Source organism: Triticum dicoccoides, chromosome 1A, assembly GCF_002162155.2.
Source record: "Triticum dicoccoides isolate Atlit2015 ecotype Zavitan chromosome 1A, WEW_v2.0, whole genome shotgun sequence".
Lineage (NCBI taxonomy): Eukaryota > Viridiplantae > Streptophyta > Magnoliopsida > Poales > Poaceae > Triticum > Triticum dicoccoides.
The window spans coordinates 17,575,345-17,601,108 of record NC_041380.1 but is presented as its reverse complement, the minus strand read 5'-3'; the positions used below and the strand labels follow the sequence as shown (position 1 = coordinate 17,601,108).

Below are 25,764 nucleotides of genomic sequence, written 5' to 3'. Positions count from 1 at the left end.
GCCGAGCTCCCAGCACGTACGGCATCCCGGCGGCCGTGCTCCCACGACCAGGACTGCGGCCAACGAGCACGAGGCGAATGAGGAGTATAGCGGCGGCGGTGAAATTTCTCAGGTTTGGCGAGAGAGACGTGATTGGGAGCGACGTGGGGGAGAATGGGGCGTGGGGGACGTGTGTTTGTGACTTCGTGGGTCATGGGATCTTTCTTTCCGAACGTGGCTGGGCCTGGAGGATCGGTGGGCTGGGTTGGTGCGAGGGTTGCACGAGGAAAAAAAAGTTGTCCTTGGCTCGTTGGATGCGTGGGGTCGTAAGAGGGGTGAAGAGGAGATCGAACGAGGGGAGGTGTTGGTCGAACCATCACGACGACGGCAGGTTCCCATTTAATAGTAGAGATGATGCAGCCCCTTTTTGTAGCTGGCGAGGATGCAACCACCGCCGACGCCGCGCATGCCTCCTGGCGATCCGGTCTTCTTGAAGGGAGCGACCAGCTCCTCTGCAAGACCTGGCTCCACGTGCGCCCGCTGCATGCATCCTCTAAAGCCACGCGTTCTTAAGTCTGGCTACAAACCATCTCGACTCGGACTGAACATGACCGCGGCCACACATCGGCGGACTCGACCTAGACACATGCGCGCACACACACTGGTCACCACGGACAGACACGCCGTCGAGGTTTATTCCCAACACCTTACATCCTCATGGTTGGTGAGCTGAAACATAGCTGCTATGAAAGAAGTTTAGCATCTGATTTGTGCATTCCATGAATGATATTGTTATGCTTAGGTAGTTGGTAGTTTCTACTCGCTAAAATGAAAAGTATATTAGGTTCTAGCTGGTCAGTAGAAAATATTAAGACATACATTTTGAGGTCCTAATGTTTGTGATCTTGAACCTAAATATTTTTCTATAATGATATTATTATCATTTAGAGATTGCTCTTAAGATTTTCCATGCGTATTATAGTCGCTTTCTACAAATCCTGCCACAACAAGAGGGTTATCCTATAATTTTTTTAGTGGTAGGTCGCCGCAGAGGTCTGACGTCTAGTAGGTGAATACATGTGGGCTAGTTGTTGTTACGAAAAGAACATGTGCGTCATGGCTCATCGCCACTTGGCGAGCGTATGCAACTACTATCATCGGTAGCAAATGAGTAAAAAAGGGCAACCTGGTGCATGTAGCTCCCACTTGCGCAGGGTCCAGGGAAGGGTCCGACCACTTTGGGTCTATAGTACGCAGCCTTTCCCTACATTTCTGTAAGAGGCTGTTTCCAAGACTTGAACCCATGACCTCATGGTCACAAGGCAGCAGCTTTACCACTGCGCCAATGCTCCCCTTCATCGGTAGCAAATGAGTATTTTCGTTAATTATTAGGTCGCTCCCTCCCCCTTCCCAGCCCACCATTTGCCCCTCTTATGATCGTGTGGTGCTATCAGTCCTATAAAGCAGCCGTAGCTCTAACTGCAGATGTCCATTCCTAATACCAACAGCAAAAATTAAGGGAAATGGATCAGACCACAGCCATGCCCATGGTAGGCACCTCAAAAGCTGAGCTTCTGCAAGCCGATGCGGAGCTCTTTTCCCACACCTTTGCGTATCTCAAGTCCATGGCACTGAACAGTGCCGTGAAGCTTGGAATCGCTGATGTCCTCCACCGCTGCGGTGGCGCCGCCTCCTTGTCCAAGCTGCTCTCCGCCGTCCCCCTCCATCCAAGCAAACGCCCCTACCTGTGTCGCCTCATGAACATGCTGGCTGCAGCAGGGATCTTCACGGCCGAGGATGTTGTCCCTGCCGCATCAGCACCAGCCGACGGCGATGGGGCACCAACCACGATTTACCACCTCAACACGGTTTCTCGTCTCCTGGTGGACGGCAGCTCATGCATGTCGCTGTGCGTGCTCCTGGACACCACCGTTCGTGTCGGCCTCCTTACAGCTGCACCAGTGGCTCCTGAGCGAGGACGAGGGACCCACGACGGGTTCGCCGTTCATGATGGTGCATGGCGGGAGCTTTTACGGCGTCGGTAGCCGTGACCCCGAATTCAACGCGTTGTTCAACGGGGCGATGGGTGCCACCAGCAAGTTCATCGCCGCCCTTGCTGTCCGTGAATGCAGCGAGGTGTTCACTGGGATAACGTCGTTGGTCGACGTTGCTGGCGGGAACGGCACCATGGCGAGGACCATCGCCGAGGCTTTCCCACGGGTCAAGTGCTCGGTGTTGGAACTCCCACAGGTGATAGAAGGAATCTCGCGTGATGGCACAGTTGAGCTCGTTGCTGGTGACATGATGGAGTTTGTGCCTCCCGCTGATGCTGTTCTGCTTAAGGTATATCATAGTACTAAGTAACTTCAATTTTTCCTAATTAATGACATCATCTGATTCCTACTCTCCGGTTCATAATAAGTGTCGCAGTTTTAAACTAAGATTACTTATGGTTAATCCGATTGGCAGCATGTGCTGCATAACTGGAGCGATGAGGACTGCGTGAAGATCCTCACGCGATGTAGACAGGCCATTTCCCACGGAGCCAGAGCTGGCAAGGTGATAATCATTGATACCGTCGTTGGATCACCCTCACACCAAATGCTTGAAGCCCAGGTCACCATGGATTTGGCCATGATGATGTTATTTAATGGTAAAGCAAGGGAGGAGCACAACTGGCACAAGATGTTCATGGAAGCCGGATTTAGTCACTACAAAATTCACAACATCTTGGGAATGCGATCCCTCATCGAAGTCCACCCATAGCTTGCTTATCCAACAATATCTATTATTCAGCGCATGTGATGTTGCTTAAAGTGTGTATACGTGGTTGATGCTTAAAGTTTGTATGGTCTTATATTTTCTGTCAATAATTCAATAGTATATGAATGGTTGGCATGCTGATTCAATAGTATAATTGGACTGGGCGACTGGGCCGGCGACCATGCGCCCGACCGCGGCCGGGTCGTCCAGCACCGGCGATCAACGGCGGGTCGGCGGACGTTTCTGGGTGCTCGCCGAGACCGACGACGAAGAAGCGGATGAGGATGGGGCGGCAGCGCTGGTGGAGTCGCCGCCGTCTCCATCTCCTTCGGATCTCATCTGTGAATTTTTCCATTCAGGGTATAGCGAAGATGAGGTGGCTACTACGATCGATCGGGTTCTACCACCGGACGATCCAGCACGTATAGGTCTTCACGTGGGCGAGAAGATCGAGATGATCCGGCGCGTTGTTCATCGGAAGACGGCAGCGTCGGCGATCCGGCCCTGGAAAGGACCCATTCCTAAGGTGAGTCTTCCAAATCTTACATTATTTGATATGATTAGACCGGAATCTTGGATTACGGTGAAGAAGCGGAAGAATGCGAGCCGGCACGCCGGTCGGCAGGCGTCGGCAACGCCCGTCATGGCTGCGGCGGCGACCGAGATCTCGACCGCGTGGTCGATTCGTTTGAATCAGCTGCTGGGTGCGGCTGGGCCGGTTCGGACGGATTTGGGCCTGCGTGAAGTTGGGCCGGAGTCAGATGGGTATGAGGCCCATGCTGCTCCAGGCTCTTCTTCCTGTATCGTTATCGATGCCCCATGCACGTACGAGGGCGAGCGTGATTTCTGTCGTGCGTCGTCGCCCCTTCCTTCTAGGGTTCGCAAGCTTGGGTCGCGAGGTTTCCCGGCTTGCGGGGCTAGTCGGGCAAGGAGGATCCCTCCACTCCGTACGATGGCCGGCCGTGGGGCAGCTCTGCCGCCTGCTGGGAAGACCACCGGTGCGGTGGGAAGGGGCGGGGCAGCTCCGCCGCCGGCGGCGGGGCCTGGGCGAGGTGCCCTGGCGCCGCCCGAACAGAGACCGCCGGCGGGCGGTGGAGGGGCGCTAGGTGTTCCGGGCCGGGGCGCTACTCTCCAGGGCGCCCGGCCACCGGGGCAGCAGCTCCCTGCTGCAGGGCGGGGCGGGCCGAGGCCGCCTGCGCCGGGTGTGGCGCCCGGAGCTATACCGGCAGCGTGTCGTGCTGGCATGCGACCGACGGCGCCGGGCGTGGCCGGAGTGGCTTCGGCTGGTCGTGGTGCTACTGCCCTTGGGGTGGTGCAGACTCCCTCTGGTGGTCCGCCTCGCGCCGCACCTCCGCCCCACTACGTCGCAAGGTCTGATGCCGAGAGGGCGTCCAAATATGCACGTAAGAAGGAGAGGATGATTTGTTACCGCTGTGGTGAGAAGGGCCACTTCATTGCTGAGTGTGTGGCCCAACTGTGTGAGTCGTGTGGCAAGCCTGCACATGACTCGGGGGAGTGCCCGTTGTTGCGTGACCTGCCTCCGACGCTTAATATTTATGGAGTCTATTGTGCTGAGCTCATGTTTTTTGAGTCCCCGGCGGCGAGAGAGGTCCCGGAGGATACCCTGAGCTTGACTACCGGGATTGTGAAAGCGACCCAGGGCGAGGTGACTGAGGCACAGATTGTGAGGAGGCTTCAGGAGCTGGCTCCCAGGAATTTTAGAAGGGAATTGGTGCTCATCGAGGACATGGTTTTTAAGGTTGATTTCCCAACTGTGGATGATTTGCAGAGATTGTTGAGCTTTGGCTTGTGCAGAGTCCCCGGTACTAAGTGTATCCTGGAGTTCCACGAGTGGAAGCAGGTTGAGCCTAAGGGAAAGCCGCTTACGCAGGTCTGGTTGTGGTTTATAGGGGCTCCATCTAAGCCTCTGCAGGATGCTCGAGTGGAGGCTAGTATGGGCATCATGGTTGGGAAGACAGAAAAAGTGGATATGGCTTTCACATGTGCCCATGGGGTGGCCCGGCTTTTAGTGAGTGTTCTGGATATTGAGTTCGTGCCTGATAAGGTCAACTGGACCTATAGGGGAGAGGTGTTCCCGCTAGAGATCGAGTTTGAGGACACTGATTTATTTGCTGATGCGGCTAATGGTAACGATGTTGACATGCACGACAGTGATGGAAATGCGGGGGCCAAGGGGGCACTGTCAGATGAGCCCACGCGAGAGGGGTCTCACGGTTCTCACCCAGCTACTCAGTTGCCTGGGTATGGGACCGGGGTTGAGCCCGCGGCATCACCAGCGGTGCCCATGACTACTCTGTGTTTTGGGTCCTTTGAGCCAACCTCGGCACCTCCCAGACTATGGAGTGACCAGGTAGATTCTGATGATTATCTTGAGCACACGCTCCCTCCGTTGGAGTTCGAGGGGGATGCTAGATTGTGTGCTGGACGGTCGGCAAGGACTTTGGTTGGAGCTACGGAGAGGAGGCCGGAGGGTGCTTCTCTTGTCCTGGCGCCTCACATGGACGCGACTCCGGTGTCGGCGACTGCGGGCGAGATGGGTCGTGGGGGAGGGGGTTCGGGGCAGGTGGCCTCGCCTTCTCCCGTCCCCATCCCGATCTCGGTGGCGTCGGTGACGCCGGCCCCGAGGGGATCGGCCGGTGCTGGGAGAGGGAGCGCGAGGCAGGCGGCCTCGGCTCCTGCTACTCCGGTGGTGGCGGTAACCACCGCGGCAGCAGCTGCGTTGGGGGGTGCTGGGGCAGGAGTGTTGGGGAACGTAGCAGAAATTCAAAAATTTTCCTACGTAACACCAAGATCTATCTATGGAGAGACCAGCAACGAGTAGAAAGGAGAGTGCATCTACATACCCTTGTAGATCGCTAAGCGGAAGCGTTCAAGTGAACGGGGTTGATGGAGTCGTACTCGTCGTGATTCAGATCACCGATGATCCTAGTGCCGAACGGACGGCACCTCCGTGTTCAACACACGTACAGCTCGACGATGTCTCCCATGCCTTGATCCAGCAAGGAGAGAGGGAGAGGTTGAGGAAGACTCCATCCAGTAGCAGCACAACGGCGTGGTGGTGATGGAGGAGCGTGGCAATCCTGCAGGGCTTCGCCAAGCACCTACGGGAGAGGAGGAGGTGTCACAGGAGGGAGGGAGGCGCCAAGGGCTCAGGTATGGATGCCCTCCCTTCCCTCCACTATATATAGGGGCAGGGGAGAGGGGGAAGGCGCAGCCTTGCCCCTTACTCCAAGAAAGGGGTGCGGCCAAGAGGGGGGGAGGAGTCCATCCTCCCCAAGGCACCTCGGAGGTGCCTTCCCCCTTGAGGACTCTTCCCTCTAGGGTTCCTTAGGCGCATGGGCCTCTTGGGGCTGGTGCCCTTGGCCCATGTAGGCCAAGGCGCACCCCCTACAGCCCATGTGGCCCCCCGGGGCAGGTGGCCCCACCCGGTGGGCCCCCGGGACCCTTCTGGTGGTCCCGGTACAATACCGATGACCCCGAAACTTGTCCCGATGGCCGAAACAGGACTTCCTATATATAAATCTTTACCTCCGGACCATTCCGGAACTCCTCGTGACGTCCGGGATCTCATCCGGGACTCCGAACAAGATTCGGTAACCACATACAAACTTCCTTTATAACCCTAGCGTCATCGAACCTTAAGTGTGTAGACCCTACGGGTTCGGGAGACATGCAGACATGACCGAGATGTTCTCCGGTCAATAACCAACAGCGGGATCTGGATACCCATGTTGGCTCCCACATGTTCCACGATGATCTCATCGGATGAACCACGATGTCAAGGACTCAATCGATCCCGTATACAATTCCCTTTGTCTAGTGGTATGGTACTTGCCCGAGATTCGATCGTCGGTATACCGATAGCTTGTTCAATCTCGTTACCGGCAAGTCTCTTTACTCGTTCCGTAACACATCATCCCGTGATCAACCCCTTGGTCACATTGTGCACATTATGATGATGTCCTACCGAGTGGGCCCAGAGATACCTCTCCGTTTACACGGAGTGACAAATCCCAGTCTCGATTCGTGCCAACCCAACAGACACTTTCAGAGATACCCGTAGTGTACCTTTATAGCCACCCAGTTACGTTGTGACGTTTGGCACACCCAAAGCACTCCTACGGTATCCGGGAGTTGCACAATCTCATGGTCTAAGGAAATGATACTTGACATTAGAAAAGCTTTAGCATATGAACTACATGATCTTGTGCTAGGCTTAGGATTGGGTCTTGTCCATCACATCATTCTCCTAATGATGTGATCCCGTCATCAACGACATCCAATGTCCATGGTCAGGAAACCGTAACCATCTATTGATCAACGAGCTAGTCAACTAGAGGCTTACTAGGGACATGGTGTTGTCTATGTATCCACACATGTATCTGAGTTTCCTATCAATACAATTCTAGCATGGATAATAAACCATTATCATGAACAAGGAAATATAATAATAATCAATTTATTATTGCCTCAAGGGCATATTTCCAACAGTCTCCCACTTGCACTAGACTCAATAATCTAGTTCACATCGATATGTGATTAACACTCAAGGTCACATCCCCATGTGACTAACACCCAAAGAGTTTACTAGAGTCAATAATCTAGTTCACATTTACCATGTGATTAACACTCGATGAGTTCTGGGTTTGATCATGTTATGCTTGTGAGAGAGGTTATAGTCAACGGGTCTGAACCTTTCAGATCCGTGTGTGCTTTACAAATCTTTATGTCATCTCCTAGATGCACCTACCACGTTCTATTTGGAGCTATTCCAAATAACTGTTCTACTTGGAGCTATTCTAAATTGCTGCTCCATTATACGTATCCGGTATCTCTACTCAGAGCTATCCGGATAGGTGTTAAGCTTGCATCGACGAAACCCTTTACGACGAACTCTTTTACCACCTCCATAATTGAGAAAATTCCTTAGTCCACTAGTTACTAAGGATAACTTTGACCGCTGTCCTGTGATCCATTCTTGGATCACTCTTGTACCCCTTGACTGACTCATGGTAAAGCACACTTCAGGTGCGGTACACAGCATAGCATACTGTAGAGCATAGGGGACGACCTTCGTTCCTTTCTCTCTATTCTGCCATGGTCGAGCTTTAAGTCTTAACTTCATACCTTACAACTCAGGCAAGAACTCCTTCTTTGACTGATCCATCTTGAACACCTTCAAGATCACGTCAAGGCATGTGCTCATTTGAAAGTACTATTAAGCGTTTTGATCTATCCTTATAGATCTTGATGCTCAATGTTCAAGTAGCTTAATCCAGGTTTTCCATTGAAAATACTTTCCAAATAACCCTATATGCTTTCCAGAAATTCTACGTCATTTCTGATCATTAATATGTCAACAACATATACTCATCAGAAATTCTATAGTGCTCCCACTCACTTCTTTGGAAATACAAGTTTCTCATAAACTTTGTATACACCCAAAATCTTTGATCATCATCAAAGCATACATTCCAACTCCGAGATGCTCACTCCAGTCCTCAGAAGGATTGCTGGAGCTTTGCATACTTATTAGCATATTTCAGGATAGACAAAACCTTCCGGTTGTATCACATACAACCTTTCCTCAAAAATCGTCGAGGAAACAATGTTTTGACATCCTATCTGCAAGATTTCATAAATAATGCAATAATTGCTAATATAATTCCAACAGACTCTTAGCATCGCTACGAGTGAGAAAGTCTCATCGTAGTCAACTCCTTGAACTTGTCGAAAAACATCTTAACGACAAGTCGAGCTTTCTCAATGGTGACACTTACCATCATTGTCTGTCTTCCTTTCAAAATCCATATGTACCTAACAGCCTCACGACCATCAAGTAGTTCTTCCAAAGTCTACACTTTGTTTTCATACATGGATCCTCTCTCGGGTTTTATGGCCTTGAGCCATTTATCGGAATCCGGGCCCACCATCGCTTCTCCATAGCTCGTAGGTTCATTGTTGTCTAGCAACATTACTTCCAAGACAGGATTACGTACCACTCTGAAGTAGTACGCATCCTTGTCATCCCACGAGGTTTGGTAGTGACTCGATCCGAAGTTTCATGATCACTATCATAAGCTTCCACTTCAGTTGGTGTACGTGCCACAGGAACAACTTCCTGTGCCCTGCTACACACTTGTTGAAGTGACGGTTCAATAACCTCATCAAGTCTCCACCATCCTCCCACTCAACTTTTCGAGAGAAACTTTTCCTCGAGAAAGGACCCTATTCTAGAAACAATCCCTTATTGCTTTTGGATCTGAGATAGGAGGTATACCCAACTGTTTTTGGGTGTCCTATGAAGATGCATTTATCCGCTTTGGGTTTGAGCTTATCAGCCTGAAACTTTTCACATAAGCATCGCAGCCCCAAACTTTTAAGAAATGACAGCTTAGGTTTCTCTAAACCATAATTCATACGGTGTCATCTCAACGGAATTTCGTGGTGCCCTATTTAAAGTGAATGTGGTTGTCTCTAATGCCTAACCCATGAACAATAATGGTAATTCGATAAGAGACATCATGGTACGCACCATATCTAATAGGGTGCAACTATGATGTTTGGACACACCATCACACTATGGTGTTCCAGGCTGTATTAGTTGTGAAACGATTTCCACAATGTCTTAATTCTGTGCCAAACTCGTAATTCAGATATTCATCTCTATGATCATATCATAGATATTTTATCCTCTTGTCACTACGATCTTTCAACTTCACCCTGAAATTACTTGAACCTTTCAATAATTCAGACTCGTGATTCATCAAGTAAATACACTCAACATCTACTCGAATCATCTGTGAAGTATGAACATAACGATATTCACTGCATGCCTCAGCACTCATTGGACTGCACACATCAAAATGTGTTACTTCCAACAAGTTGCTATCTTGTTCCATCTTACTGAAAACGAGGCTTTTCAGTCATCTTGCCCATGTGGTATGATTTGCATGTCCCAAGTGATTCAAAATCAAGTGAGTCAAACGATCCATCTGCATGGAGTTTCTTCATGCGTATACACCAATAGACATGGTTCGCATGTCTCAAACTTTTCAAAAACGAGTGAGTCCAAAGATCCATCAACATGGAGCTTCTTCATGCGTTTTATACCATTATGACTTACATGGCAGTGCCACCAGTAAGTGGTACTATCATTACTATCTTTTGGCATGAAAATGTGTATCACTACGATCGAGATTCAATCAACCATTCAGGTTTAATGCTAATCTTGATGGTAGAGGGAGCGTGCGATGTTTGATTACATCAAACTTGGAAACACTTCCAACATATATCGTCAGCTCACTTTTAGCTAGTCTCCGTTTATTCCGTAGCCTTTTGTTTCGAGTTACTAACACTTAGCAACCGAACCGGTATCTAATACCCTGGTGCTACTAGGAGTACTAGCAAAGTACACATTAACACAATGTATATCCAATATACTTCTATCGACCTTGCCAGCCTTCTTATCTACCAAGTATCTAGGGTAATTCTGCTCTAGTGGTTGTTCCCCTTATTACAGAAGCACTTAGTCTCGGGTTTGGATTTTACCTTGGGTTTCTTCACTAGAGCAGCAGCTGATTTGCCGTTTCATGAAGTATCCCTTCTTGCCCTTGCCCTTCTTGAAACTAGTGGTTTCACCAACCATCAACAATTGATTCTCCTTCTTGATTTCTACTTTCGCGGTGTCAAACATCGCGAATACCTCAAGGATCATCATATCTATCCCTGATATGTTATAGTTCATCACGAAGCTCTAACAGCTTGGTGGCAATGACTTTGGAGAACCATCACTGTTTTATCTGGAAGATCAACTCCCACTCGATTCAAATGATTTTTGTACTCAGACAATCTGAGCACAAGCTCAACAATTGAGCTTTTCTCCTTAGTTTGCAGGTTAAGAAAATCGTCGGAGGTCTCTTACCTCTTGACGTGGGCACGAGCCTGAAATCCCAATTTCAGCCCTCGAAACATCTCATATGTTCCGCGACATTTCGAAAAACGTCTTTGGTGCCTCAACTCTAAACCGTTTAACTGAACTATCACGTAGTTATCAAAACGTGTATGTCAGATGTTCGCAACAACCACAGACAACGTTCGAGGTTCAGCACACTGAGCGGTGCATTAAGGACATAAGCCTTCTATGAAGCAATGAGGACAATCCTCAGTTTACGGACCTAGTCCGCATAATTGCTACTATTAACTTTCAACTAATTTTCTCTAGGAACATATCTAAACAGCAGAACTATAGCGTGAGCTACGACATAATTTGCAAAATCCTTTTGACTATGTTCAGGATAATTAAGTTCATCTTATGAACTCCCACTCAGATAGACATCCCTCTAGTCATCTAAGTGATTACATGATCCGAGTCAAACTAGGCCGTGTCCGATCATCATGTGAGACGGACTAGTCATCATCGGTGAACATCTTCATGTTGATCGTATCTTCTATACGACTCATGTTCGACCTTTCGGTCTCCGTGTTCCGAGGCCATGTCTGTACATGCTAGGCTCGTCAAGTTAACCCTAAGTGTTTCGCGTGTGTTCCGAGGCCATGTCTGTACATGCTAGGATCGTCAACACCCGTTGTATTTGAACGTCTGAATAAAACACCCGATCATCACGTGATGTTTTGAAACAGCGAACTGTCGCAACGGTGCACAGTTAGGGGAGAACACTTCTTGAAATTGTTGTAAGGGATCATCTTATTTAGTACCATTGTTCTAAGCAAATAAGATGTATAAACATGATAAACATCACATGCAATCAAATAGTGACATGATATGGCCATCATCACTTTGCTCCTTTTGATCTCCATCTTCGGGGCTCCATGATCATCATCGTCACCGGCATGACACCATGATCTCCATCATCATGATCTCCATCATCGTGTCTTCATGAAGTTGCCTCGCCAACTATTACTTCTACTACTATGGCTAACGGTTAGCAATAAAGTAAAGTAATTACATGACGTTTAAGTTGACACGCAGGTCACAAATAAATAAAGACAACTCCTATGGCTCCTGCCGGTTGTCATACTCATCGACATGCAAGTCGTGATTCCTATTACAAGAACATGATCAATCTCATACATCACATATATCATTCATCACATCCTTTGGCCATATCACATCACATAGCATACCCTGCAAAAACAAGTTAGACGTCCTCTAATTGTTGTTTGCATGTTTTACGTGGCTGCTATGGGTTTCTAGCAAGAACGTTTCTTACCTACGCATGAACCACAACGTGATATGCCAATTGCTATTTACCCTTCATAAGGACCCTTTTCATCGAATCCGATCCGGCTAAAGTGGGAGAGACAGACACCCGCCAGCCACCTTATGCAACTAGTGCATGTTTGTCGGTGGAACCGGTCTCACGTAAGCGTACGTGTAAGGTTGGTCCGGGCCGCTTCATCCCACGATGCCGCCGAATCAAGATAAGACTAGTAACGGCAAGCATATTGAACAATATCGACGCCCACAACTACTTTGTGTTCTACTCGTGCAAAGAATCTACGCAATAGACCTAGCTCATGATGCCACTGTTGGGGAATGTAGCAGAAATTCAAAAATTTTCCTACGTAACACCAAGATCTATCTATGGAGAGACCAGCAACGAGTAGAAAGGAGAGTGCATCTACATACCCTTGTAGATCGCTAAGCGGAAGCGTTCAAGTGAACGGGGTTGATGGAGTCGTACTCGTCGTGATTCAGATCACCGATGATCCTAGTGCCGAACGGACGGCACCTCCGTGTTCAACACACGTACAGCTCGACGATGTCTCCCATGCCTTGATCCAGCAAGGAGAGAGGGAGAGGTTGAGGAAGACTCCATCCAGCAGCAGCACAACGGCGTGGTGGTGATGGAGGAGCGTGGCAATCCTACAGGGCTTCGCCAAGCACCTACGGGAGAGGAGGAGGTGTCACGGGAGGGAGGGAGGCGCCAAGGGCTCAGGTATGGATGCCCTCCCTTCCCTCCACTATATATAGGGGCAGGGGAGAGGGGGGAGGCGCAGCCTTGCCCCTTACTCCAAGAAAGGGGTGCGGCCAAGAGGGGGGTGTCGTGGTCCTAAGCCTGACAGTAGAGTGGGGGGTAGGTATGGAGAGGCAAGGTCCTAGCTATGGAGAGGTTGTAAACACAAAGGATGTACGAGTTCAGGCCCTTCTCGGAAGAAGTAACAGCCCTACGTCTCGGAGCCCGGAGGCGGTCGAGTGGATTATGAATTGTATGAATTACAAGGTGCCGAACCCCTCTGCCTGTGGAGGGGGGTGGCTTATATAGAGTGCGCCAGGACCCCAGCCAGCCCACGTAGGAGAGGGTTTAAGGTGAGTTAAGTCTGGGGCGTTACTGGTAACGCCCCACATAAAGGCCTTTACTATCATAAAGTCTACTTGATTACAGGCCGTTGCAGTGCAGAGTGCCCCTTGACCTCCTGGTGGTCGAGTGAGTCTTCGTGGTCGAGTCCTTCAGACCAGTCGAGTGAATCCTCGTTGGTCGACTGGAAGGCGACCTCTTCTAAGGATGTCCTGGGGTAAGTTACTTGGATCAGGTCCATGACCCTACCCTAGGTACATAACCCCATCATTAGCCCCCGAATGGATTGAGGCTTCGAGTGAAGAAGGAGTTGATGTCGTTTCCGATCAATCTTTGTGCTCCGGTTGTGCGCTGTTCTGGACCAAAGAATTCCTTTGTCGACAGGAAACAACTTGCCTTCAGTCGACTTGATCCATTCTGTTTTTGCGTCGAGTGATCTTTCAGGCTTCGACGATCTCCGAGCGACGGATCGCCGAAAACACCGCGCCTGACAGACTGATTTGTTGCTCGCGGATTCCGCGGGATGCGAAATTTTGGGGCGCGCGCGAAGCGGGGCGGACCGCGGCGTTCGGATGGGACGGGGCATGGACGCCTCGATCTCCGTGCCGCCTTTTTCGCCACGTATCCCGTCTGCATAACTGTTCCAGATATGATTAGATCGACCGGGCCCACCTGTCATCCACTCGGAAGGGACCTTATAAATGTGCCCGGCGAGGATTTCTGTGCTGCGCCTTATCATTCTCCCTCTCTCTCTGCTTCCTTCCTCCCTGCTCAGCGTGCTTGCTCTCGCCCCCGCACCACTTCCCTTCGCGCATCTCGCCGGCGACCATGGCCAAGGAGAAGACGGTGGCGCTGGAGCGTGCAAAGAAGGCGTCGGCGTCGGAGAAGGCGAAAGGAAGGTCCACCAGCCGTGGAGGGTCCTCGTCCAGATCCCGCCTGCCGAAGGGCTGGGTCCAAGGAGACTGGATCCAGTCGACTATCACGGAGAACGACCTCCTCGACATGGCCAACGAGGGCTTGATCCCCCACGGAGCTGCGAGGCTTCCGGGGAAGGAGTGGCAGCCCCAGCCAGAAGAGGGTGAGTGTGTGCTTTTGGCCACCCATGTTGATCGCGGGTTTTCCTTGCCACCGAGTGTTTTCTTTCGTGGCTTTTTGAACTTCTTCGGAGCGCAACTCCACCACTTTACCCCAAACTCCATTGCCTATCTTGCCGCGTTCGTGTCCATGTGTGAGGGTTTCTTGGGCTGTCAACCGCACTGGGGTTTGTTCAAACATATATTCACGTGTCGATCTCAGACCGTGAAGAAGGCGAGCCCAGGTGATGAAAAAACCCGAGTCGTCCAAATGTGCGGAGGCCTGGGGATTCAGGTGAGGAATAAGAGCACCTTCCCGCCCATGACCTTTCCCGAGTCCGTCAGAGGCTGGCAGTCGACTTGGTTCTACTGCCAGGTCCAGTCGACGCCAGGGCAGTCGAGTGGACTCCCTCCGTTCACCATGGACCGAGTGCGCAAGCCTTCCCCTCTGAAGCTGATTCCGGAGGAAAAAGCTGACGTGAAGATGTTGATGGAGCACGTGGTGCAGTTGGTTCGGGAGGGAGTGACGGGTATGGATCTCCTGGAGGTCTTCCTCAGGCGTCGCATCCAGCCCCTCCAGTTCAGGAGCCACTGCATGTGGTTGTACTGTGGGACCGAAGACGAGACTAGAGTCCATCCAGAAGCAGTCGACGATGCCACTCTGGAAAGATGGATGGCAGCCGTCACCGGAAACAAGGACAACCCACGCGGAGCCAGAAGGATTCCTCCACTCTACCACAACAGTGATCCAAATAAGGTACACTTGCCCTGCTCTCCACTGCATTCTTGTCGCATTCATCTCTGTTTACTCTGCCGACTGGTCGACTGATCATTGTCTTGATATCTGCTAGGCCCTCACCGAGCTGTACTCGATGCCCAACGGGGCACAAACTCCGACTGAGGAGGGTGAGGCGAGTGGGGGCGAGAGCCAGGACGAGGAAGAATGGGACTCGGACGTTGCAGGGGACGACGACGACGATGATGATGACGACGGCGATGATGATGATGCCGAAGACGAGGAGGAAGAGGAGGAGGTCGTGCCACCGCGCTCGGAAAGGCGGTCGAAGCTCGTCCACGACCCTTCGACTGAACGTGGCAAGGGGGTTGCGACGCAGTCGACCAAGCGCCCTAGGACCACTTCTCCAGCGCCGACTGAAAAGGCGCCGAAGCAGCTTAGGGGGGCTCCGCCAAAGCCGACCAAGCTCCTGCCGAAGATGAAGGTGTCCATCCCCACCATATCAGGGTAATTGTGCTGCTCATATTTTCTTATTCTGTGCGAACTTTATCTCTGGTCGACGCTGAAGTTAGTCGACCGATCCTTTGGAGTTGCAGTGCTGCTACTTCTGAGACCTCGGCCCGGGCAGATGACCACGAGATGGAGGATGCAGCAACTTCGAACCCAGGTACTGTATTCTTAACATCGTTCTTAGTCGACTGACTCGCGATCTCTGATCCTGATTCTTCTCCGCAGCTCCACCCAATACTGTTATCAATCTCCCTGATGACGACGAGGATGAAGAAACACTGGCACGCAGGAGGAGTCGGAAAGCGTCCGCCAGTAAGGTGCCTCAGGATGTGACGGCGCCTGAGATTCTGACTGTGGAAGAAGAGAACATCACTCGACACACGGTGTCCTTCGCAAATCCACTGACGAGTGCTCAGCAGCCCTCCCTCTTCACGACGCACCACGTCCCAGAGGACCAAGCTGGCGCAGCGAAGGAGGCAATACGCCAGGCGGGACTCATGATGGAGCAGCTGAAGACTATCCGGGATGCGAGCCAGGCAGCTTATGACGCCAGCTCTGCCCTCCAAATCAATGTTCAGGTCAGTCGACCGCTGTTTGTTCTGTTGGATATGCTACCAAAAACTTTTCTTTTCCGGAATTTATAGTAATCACCCACTGGGGGTGTCGAATAAACTCCGTGTTAGCGGGGGCACGCTGAGTGCACCCGCTGGGTGTAGTCCCCAAGGCTAAGGTCGACTGCTGGCAGTCGGCCTTAGGCTTTATAATGTCAATCTTTCTGTCAGTCGACTGGTCGACTGGATTTCACAAACCGGTGGGGGCACGCTGAGTGCACCCACTGGGTGTAGTCCCCAAGGCTAAGGTCGACTGTTGGCAGTCGGCCTTAGGCTTTATAATGTCAATCTTTCTGTCAGTCGACTGGTCGACTGGATTTCACAAACCGGTGGGGGCACGCTGAGTGCACCCACTGGGTGTAGTCCCCGAGACTGTGGTCGACTGCTTGCAGTTGATCACAGTCTTAGAGAATGCATCTCGCACATTTTTTTTTGAGGTCGACTGGTCGACTTTGTCTTCAACAGGATTAGTGGGGGCACGCTGAGTGCACCCACTGGGTGTAGTCTCCGAGACTACGGTCGAATGCTTGTATTTGGCTGTAGTCTTAGAAACGTGTGTTTATCCCTTTTTCACTCGGAAGTGAATTATATTTGACATTTAGTCGATTGGTTCTTCACAGAACTCCTGTGATCTTGTGGCTCGCTACTCAGAGCTGGAACAAAAACATACTCAAGTCGAGCTGAGCTTGAGGCTGGTTCAGGAGAAGCTGACAAAGGCAAAGGAGGAGACCGAAGGTATGTTTGGTGAGACCCTGACGACTGCTTTTCCCCTTGCTTGTTTCAGCATCTGATCTTGCTGTAACTTGCAGGTAAGGTAAGGGAGGCCCAGCAGAAGAAAGACCTTGAGCTAGCTGAGAAGATCAAGCTTGCTGACGAGAAGTTAGCTTCAGTTACCAAGCTCGAACAAGACAATACCAATCTGAAAGCTGTTCTTGGGATTGCCAACAAGGAGGTCAGTCGACTGAAAACTGACAAAGCTGCCCTGACCGACCAAGTCAGCAAATTGACTGAGAAGAAAACTGAACTGGAGGCCTTCCTGAGTGGCCTTGCCAAAAAGTTGTTCCTTATGCTTGAAGGTAAACCTCCATGTTTGGCAAATATTTCCAATTGTGGCTTTTTCCATTCGACTATCTCCTTGACTTAGTGATCACCCTTGCAGAATTTTGTCAAAACTTTGAAGAAGAAACCAGCCGACTGGAGCCAAACCTTGACCCCGTCAATTCTCCGGTGAACGACGAAGTTGCCATGGATGTTTTCCGACTGGAGTCTCGTGTTGCAGCTGTCGTGGACTATCTCGCAAGGTTGAAGGCCGCCACATCTCGCATCGACTCGACGCTCTGGCCTGAGGAGACACTTCAGAATGACCTTGAGTCGCTGATGGCCCGCTTGAACACGATCCCTGGTCGAGTGCAGGAGTGGAAGAAGTCCTCGGCTCGGTGTGGTGCAGATGTCGCTCTGTGTCTGGCCCGAGTCCACTGCAAAGATGCGCGAGAAGAGAAGCTGGCGGCCCTTCGGGTGGCCAATACCAAGAAGCACGACTTCAGATCCTTTATGGAAACTTTCCTTGCAGCTGCCACTCGGATCGCCGACGGGATTGACCTTGATGAATTTGTTGCACCTTCCAGCCCTCCACAGGAGGGGTAAAAAACTTCTTCTGGCTCGACGCTTTAAATTTGCCTCGGTATGCCGAGTGAAATTGTAACCGACAAATCTTAACAGGCTTGACGCCTGAGCACTTTCGGTTCCTTTAGATGTCGATTCAAACTTGGATTTGGTGCTTGAATACGATTGCCTTCGGCTCGGAATGTCTTTTGCAGGTTCAAGGCAAGGTGCCTGTGCTGCAATCGATTTATTCTTTAGTCCACTTAGACGAGCACTGGACTGCAGCTAAGCCCCCGAGTGAGAGGGTTGCTCTTCACTCGGTAGGATTTTTATAACTTAGGCGAGTGCTTGGACTGCAGCTAAGCCCCCGAGTGAGAGGGTTGCTCTTCACTCGGTAGGATTTTTATAACTTAGGCGAGCACGAGGCTGCAGCTAAGCCTCCGAGTGGAAGGCTGACTTACCACTCGGTAGGATTTTTACGACTTAGGCGAGTGCTTGGACTGCAGCTAAGCCCCCGAGTGAGAGGGTTGCTCTTCACTCGGTAGGATTTTTATAACTTAGGCGAGCACGAGGCTGCAGCTAAGCCTCCGAGTGGAAGGCTGGCTTACCACTCGGTAGGATTTTCACAACTTAGGCGAGTGCTTGGACTGCAGCTAAGCCCCCGAGTGAGAGGGTTGCTCTTCACTCGGTAGGATTTTTATAACTTAGGCGAAACGGATTCGCAGCTAAGCCTCCGAGTGGGAGTCTGGCTCACCACTCGGTAGGATTTTGATAACTTAGGCGAAACGGATTCGCGGCTAAGCCTCCGAGTGGGAGTCTGGCTCACCACTCGGTAGGATTTTTACAAACTTAGGCGAAACGGATTCGCAGCTAAGTCACCCACTGAGGGGAATTTCATTGGACAAAAAATAAAAAGTGACAGATATTATGGAGGAACTATGACGCTTATTATTTTGAGGTCCATGAACTACAGAAGTATTTTATTGCAACTCATCCGAGTGATAAAGCTTAAGTGTAAAACGGGCGGAGTAGCTCCGCGTTCCAAGCTCGGGGCTCGTCGATATTATGCTTGACGTTGTACAGACGGTACGCCCCGTTGTGGAGAACCTTGGTGACGATGAAGGGGCCTTCCCAAGAAGGAGCAAGCTTGTGTGGTTTGTGCTGATCCACTCGGAGAACCAAATCCCCTTCCTGGAAGGCTCGACCTCTCACGTTTCGGGCATGGAAACGCCGCAGATCTTGTTGGTAGATGGTCGACCGGATCAGAGCCATCTCCCTTTCTTCCTCTAAAAGGTCGACTGCGTCCTGCCGCGCTTGTTCAGCTTCTGCTTCGTTGTAGATTTCAACTCGAGGAGCATTGTGGAGAAGATCACTCGGCAAGACCGCTTCAGCTCCATAGACCAAGAAGAATGGAGTTCTTCCGGTTGACCGATTAGGCGTGGTCCGCAGTCCCCAGAGTACAGATGGAAGTTCGTCGACCCAAGCTCCAGCCGCGTGTTTGAGATCACGCATCAGTCGAGGCTTCAGTCCCTTGAGAATCAGTCCATTAGCTCGCTCTGCTTGTCCATTCGACTGCGGATGGGCGACTGATGCGTAGTCGACCCGTGTGCCCTGGGAGTCGCAGAAAGCTCTGAATTCCTCTTAGTCAAAGTTCGACCCATTATCCGTAATGATGCTGTGCGGGACTCCATATCTGAATATTAGTTCCCTGATGAAGCTAACAGCAGTACCGGTGTCAAGGCTCTTGATTGGTTTAGCCTCGATCCACTTGGTAAACTTGTCGACTGCCACCAGTAAATGCGTGAAGCCACTTCGTCCTGTTCTCAAAGGACCGATCATGTCCAGCCCCCAAACTGCAAAAGGCCAGACGAGCGGGATGGTCTTCAAAGCTGACGCAGGCTTGTGCGACATATTCGAGTAGAACTGACATCCCTCACACTTATCTACTATCTCTTTTGCCATCTCATTCGCCTTGGGCCAGTAAAATCCGGCTCGGTATGCTTTGGCCACGATGGTCCGAGAGGACGCGTGATGACCACAGGTCCCCGAGTGAATATCATTGAGGATGAGTCGACCTTCTTCTGGTGTTATGCACTTCTGACCGACTCCAGTCGCGCTTTCTCTGTATAATTGTCCTTTGATTACGGTAAAGGCCTTAGATCGACGGACGATCTGTCGAGCCTCTTCCTCATCCTCCGGAAGTTCTTTCCTCAAGATATATGCGACATACGGAATCGTCCAGTCGGGAATGATCACCAAAACCTCCATGATCAAGTCGACCACCGCTGGGATTTCAACTTCAGTCGGATCTGTGGCGCCCTTGGGCTGCGGAGTTTCTTCGGTAAAAGGATCTTCTTTGACTGACGGAGTGTGTATATGCTCCAAGAACACACCACTCGGAATGGCTTCTCTCTTGGAACCTATCTTTGCTAGATCATCAGCTGCTTGATTTTTCAGTCGGGGTATATGATGGAGCTCCAACCCCTCGAACTTCTTCTCCAGCTTCCTCACTGCACTGCAGTATCCAGTCATGGCTAGGCTTCTCACGTCCCACTCTTTCATCACCTGATTGACCACTAAATCCGAGTCGCCATAGACCATTAGGCGACGGACGCCGAGTGAAATGGCCATGCGCAACCCATATAGGAGGGCCTCATATTCTGCCTCATTGTTGGAGGAATCAAAGTGAATCTGGAGCACATATCTGAGCTTATCTCCTCTGGGGGAAACCAGCACAACCCCAGCACCGGAACCATTCAACATCTTAGAGCCATCGAAAAACATGGTCCAATGCTCCGAGTGAACTTCAGTCGGCTGCTGTTGTTCAATCCACTCGGCGAGGAAATCTGCTATCGCCTGGGACTTAATGGCTTTCTTTGCCTCAAACTTGATATCAAGGGGAAGAAGTTCAATCGCCCATTTGGCCACTCGACCAGTTGCGTCTCTGTTGTGCAAAATCTCTGATAGTGGAGCGTCGCTGACGACTGTGATGGAATGGTCAGAGAAATAATGAGCAACCTTCTTTGTGGTCATGTATATTCCATACACAAGCTTCTGATAATGAGGATATCTCTGCTTGGATGGAGTCAAGACTTCAGACAAATAATACACTGGGCGCTGAACTTTGAGAGCTTTTCCTTCTTCTTCCCGCTCGACCGTTAGCACAGTACTGACAACTTGTCCTGTGGCTGCGATGTAGAGCATCAGAGGCTCTTTGCTGATTGGAGCAGCAAGCACCGGCTGGGTGGAGAGCAGAGCTTTTAGCTCGGCAAACGCTGCATCAGCTTCTGGAGTCCACTCGAACTTGTCAGCCTTCTTCATCAGTCGGTAAAGAGGCAGTGCCTTTTCACCAAGTCGTGAGATGAATCGACTTAATGCGGCCAAGCATCCAGTAAGCTTTTGGACATCGTGCACTCGCACAGGGCGTTTCATTCGGAGAATAGTGCCAACCTTCTCTGGGTTAGCGTCGATTCCCCGTTCGGAAACGAGAAAACCGAGTAACTTGCCACCAGGAACTCCAAATGTGCACTTTGATGGATTGAGCTTGATATCATACCTTCTGAGGTTGGCAAATGTTTCGGCGAGGTCAGCGAGCAGGTCGGAACCTTTTCGTGACTTGACAACAATATCATCCATATAAGCTTCCACATTCCGACTGATTTGGGTGAGTAGACACTTCTGAATCATTCGCATAAATGTGGCTCCGGCATTCTTGAGGCCGAATGGCATGGTGATATAGCAGAAGCACCCGAATGGAGTGATGAAAGCTGTTTTTACCTCATCGGGCCCGTACCGACGGATCTGGTGGTACCCGGAGTAAGCATCTAAAAAAGACAACCTCTCGCATCCCGCGGTCGAGTCAACAATTTGATCTATGCGAGGGAGAGGAAAGTGATCTTTCGGGAAGGCCCGGTTGATGTGCTTGAAATCAATGCACATTCGGAGCGACTTGTCCTTCTTAGGAACCATGACGACATTAGCGAGCCACTCGGAGTGGTATATCTCTCGGATAAATCCTGCCGCCAACAGTCGAGCCACTTCTTCACCGATGGCCTTTCTCTTCTGGACGGCGGACCGCCGAAGATGCTCTTTGACTGGCTTTGCAGACGAGTCGACTCTTAGGCGATGCTCAGCCAGTCCCCTGGGAACACCTGGCATGTCAGCGGGCTTCCATGCAAAAATGTCCCAGTTCTCACGGAGGAACTGGATGAGCGCTTCTTCCTATTTTGGGTCGAGTGTTGTGGAGATGCGGGTCGGAGCTGCTTCGGGGTCGGTCGGGTGAATGTGAACAGGCTTCGTCTCACCGGACGACTGGAATGCAGACTCTGTGGCGGGCTTCTTGGATCGCAGCAAGTCACTCGGATCTGCGTTTTGCTTGTATTCTTCGAACTCGACCGCTGTCACTTGGGAATCGGCAATCTTGGAGCCCTTCTGAAAGCACTCCTCTGCCTTTTTCCTATCACCGGTGACAGTGATCACACCTTTGGGACCGGGCATCTTCAGTTTGAGGTGCACGTAACATGGTCGAGCCATGAACCGTGCATAGGCTGGTCTCCCCAAAATGGCATGATATGCACTTTGAAAATCCACGACCTCAAACGTCAGCTTTTCTTTGCGAAAATGCTTCGAATCACCAAACACTACGTCCAAAGCTATCTGGCCGAGTGACTCGGCCTTCTTCCCTGGTATAACTCCATGGAAGCTCATGTTACTAGTGCTCAGTCGGGACATCGGAATGCCCATACCTTTCAATGTGTCTGCATATAATAAGTTCAGCCCACTTCCACCATCCATCAGCACCTTTGTCAGTCGAGTGCCTTCGACAACTGGATCGACCACCAAAGCTTGCCTCCCGGGGGTGGCAATATGAGTCGGGTGATCTGATTGGTCGAATGTGATGGGTGTTTGAGACCACTTCAGATAATTTGCCTTTGCTGGGGCAACCATGTTCACCTCTCGGTTAATCACTTTCAGTCGACTTCTGCTTTCCACATCTGCAAAGATCATCAGAGTGGAGTTGATATGCGGATATCCTCCCTCACTGTCCTCTTTGTCTTCGGCCTTGTCCGACTCCTTCTCCTTGTCCTTAGACTGTTTTCCCTGAAACTGCTGGATCAGGAGTCGACATTGGCGAGTGGTGTGCTTTGGGTAAATGATATTCCCCTCTTCATCTTTCTTCGTGTGAATGTGACACGGCATATCCATCACGTCGTTCCCCTCTTTATCCTTTACCTTCTTGGGGTTCCAGGATCCTTTTGGTTTCCCCTTAAACTTTCCTTGAGTCACGGCCAGAGCCTCTCCAGGAGCTGCCGGTTCAGCCTTCCGCTTCTGTTTCCGACTGGTGTTTCCTTTTTCCGACTGACTCGGCTTGTGCTTGCCGCTTCGGAGTCGGTCTTCTTCTTCGCCGTTGGCGTACTTGGTAGCAATCTCCATCATCCGACTCAAGGTCATGTCACCGGTTCGACCAAATTTCAAACTCAGTTCTCTGTTCTTGACGCCGTCTTTGAAGGCGCATACTGCCTGATGATCAGAGACATTTTCCACAGTGTGGTGCAAAGTGATCCACCTCTGTATATACTCTCTGAGAGTCTCATTAGTTTTCTGCACGCAGACTTGCAACTCTGTCAATCCCGCTGGTCGCTTGCAAGTCCCTTCAAACGTTCTGACGAACACTCGGGACAGATCTTCCCAAGTGTAAATGCTGCTAGGAGGTAATTGAGTCAACCATGCCCTGGCAGAACCCTCCAACATGAGGGGCAAATGCTTCATGGCCACCTCGTCGTTCCCACCACCGATCTGAACTGCCACTCGGTAGTCTTCAAGCCAAGTTTCAGGCTTAGACTCACCAGTGAACTTGCTGACTCCTGTTGCCAACCTGAAATTGGGGGGGATAACTGCGGCTCTGATAGCTCTGCTGAAACATTCAGGACCAGAAACATGTACTCGACTGCTCGTGGGTACATCTCTGTCGAGTGCGCCTCGATGGGCTCTGTTCCGGTCGACCAACCCTTGCACGATAATGGATCGCGCGTCGAAGCCTGGCTCTCTGGGGTCAACTGGAACCCTACGCCCTGTACTGTACTGACGCCAATCATCTGGCTGCCGAGGAGCGTAAGACCCACCCCTCGGAGGGGAATAGGGCACTCGACGCCTATCATCTCGGTCGAGTCTGTCGCCATATTGATCTCGCCGATTCTCACGCCCTTCGCGCCGCGGAGGCGATCTGGGGCTGTGAGCCGACTGAACCGTATTCACCGTGACAGATCGACTGTGAATTCTGTTGCGCGACTGAGACACGGCTGAATTCTGATCTCCTGCTGCCCGGAGCAGATCCCTGATCTGCAGCAAACCTCTGCCAGCTTCCGACTGCGAAGGCTGAATGGACTCTGCTATACGGGTCGCAGCTGCTAAATTCTGAATTGGGGTTCGATATACCTGAGTCGGCGGGAAGAGTTGACGTCGACTGGTGTCGGGAACTCGTTGCCGCGCGCGCTCGTCGAGTGCTCGCTAAAGGTTCTCCAGTCGAGTGCGCTCGGCCAAATTGGCCAGACGCGCCTCCTCCAAGGCACGAGCCTCGGGGGTTTCTCCTGCGATGGGAATACGCAGGGGATCCTCGTTCCTGCGGCGAAGCTCTTCTCTTTGCAGAGAGTCGAGTGGCTCGGGCTGGTACTCTTCGTAGTCTCGTGCAGGGTCGCCGCCGTCACCTGCTCCACCACCACGGGCGAAGCCAGGAGGGCTGTGGGGCCCGTCGACCATCAAGATTTCCGCCGCTGGATCACTGCTCCCGCACTCGGATGCAGTCTCTCCGGAGCCAGTCGACTGATCGAACAAGCCGTAGAGAGATTCGTTGGGCTCGATTGCCGCAACTTGTGTAGTGGCCGATTGGCGAGCCACCGCGTGACTCACCCATCGCTGAAGCCTCGACCGGCCCGAGCGCTTGCGCTGGCGGGAGACCGGGAGGGTGGACGATGGAGGAGCCGACCGATACTGGGTCGACGGTTGCCGTAGCAGAACGCCGCAGACACATGCGCGAAAATGCGTCGCACCGCGGACGGGGAGCGCGTCTACGTCGAGTGGAGCCTCCTGGAGCCATGCGGAGTCGTCGGCGATGAAGGTGAGGGTGCCGAGACGGATCTCTTGACCCTTGACCAAAACTCCAGCAGACACCATGATGAGAGTACTCGGAAGAATCGCAACTTCTCCACAGAATCGCTAAAACACCTGCCCCAAGGTGGGCGCCAACTGTCGTGGTCCTAAGCCTGACAGTAGAGTGGGGGGTAGGTATGGAGAGGCAAGGTCCTAGCTATGGAGAGGTTGTAAACACAAAGGATGTACGAGTTCAGGCCCTTCTCGGAAGAAGTAACAGCCCTACGTCTCGGAGCCCGGAGGCGGTCGAGTGGATTATGAATTGTATGAATTACAAGGTGCCGAACCCCTCTGCCTGTGGAGGGGGGTGGCTTATATAGAGTGCGCCAGGACCCCAGCCAGCCCACGTAGGAGAGGGTTTAAGGTGAGTTAAGTCTGGGGCGTTACTGGTAACGCCCCACATAAAGGCCTTTACTATCATAAAGTCTACTTGATTACAGGCCGTTGCAGTGCAGAGTGCCCCTTGACCTCCTGGTGGTCGAGTGAGTCTTCGTGGTCGAGTCCTTCAGACCAGTCGAGTGAATCCTCGTTGGTCGACTGGAAGGCGACCTCTTCTAAGGATGTCCTGGGGTAAGTTACTTGGATCAGGTCCATGACCCTACCCTAGGTACATAACCCCATCAGGGGGGAGGAGTCCATCCTCCCCAAGGCACCTCGGAGGTGCCTTCCCCCTTGAGGACTCTTCCCTCTAGGGTTCCTTAGGCGCATGGGCCTCTTGGGGCTGGTGCCCTTGGCCCATGTAGGCCAAGGCGCACCCCCTACAGCCCATGTGGCCCCCCGGGGCAGGTGGCCCCACCCGGTGGGCCCCCGGGACCCTTCCGGTGGTCCCGGTACAATACCGATGACCCCGAAACTTGTCCCGATGGCCGAAACAGGACTTCCTATATATAAATCTTTACCTCCGGATCATTCCGGAACTCCTTGTGACGTCCGGGATCTCATCCGGGACTCCGAACAACATTCGGTAACCACATACAAACTTCCTTTATAACCCTAGCATC

General features: G+C 51.5%; 1 pseudogene; it reads left to right on the top strand.

The window, feature by feature from the left end:
- The first annotated feature begins 1,502 nt into the window (after positions 1-1,502).
- On the top strand, positions 1,503-2,745 carry LOC119349822 (annotated as a pseudogene).
- The last annotated feature ends 23,019 nt before the right edge of the window (positions 2,746-25,764 follow it).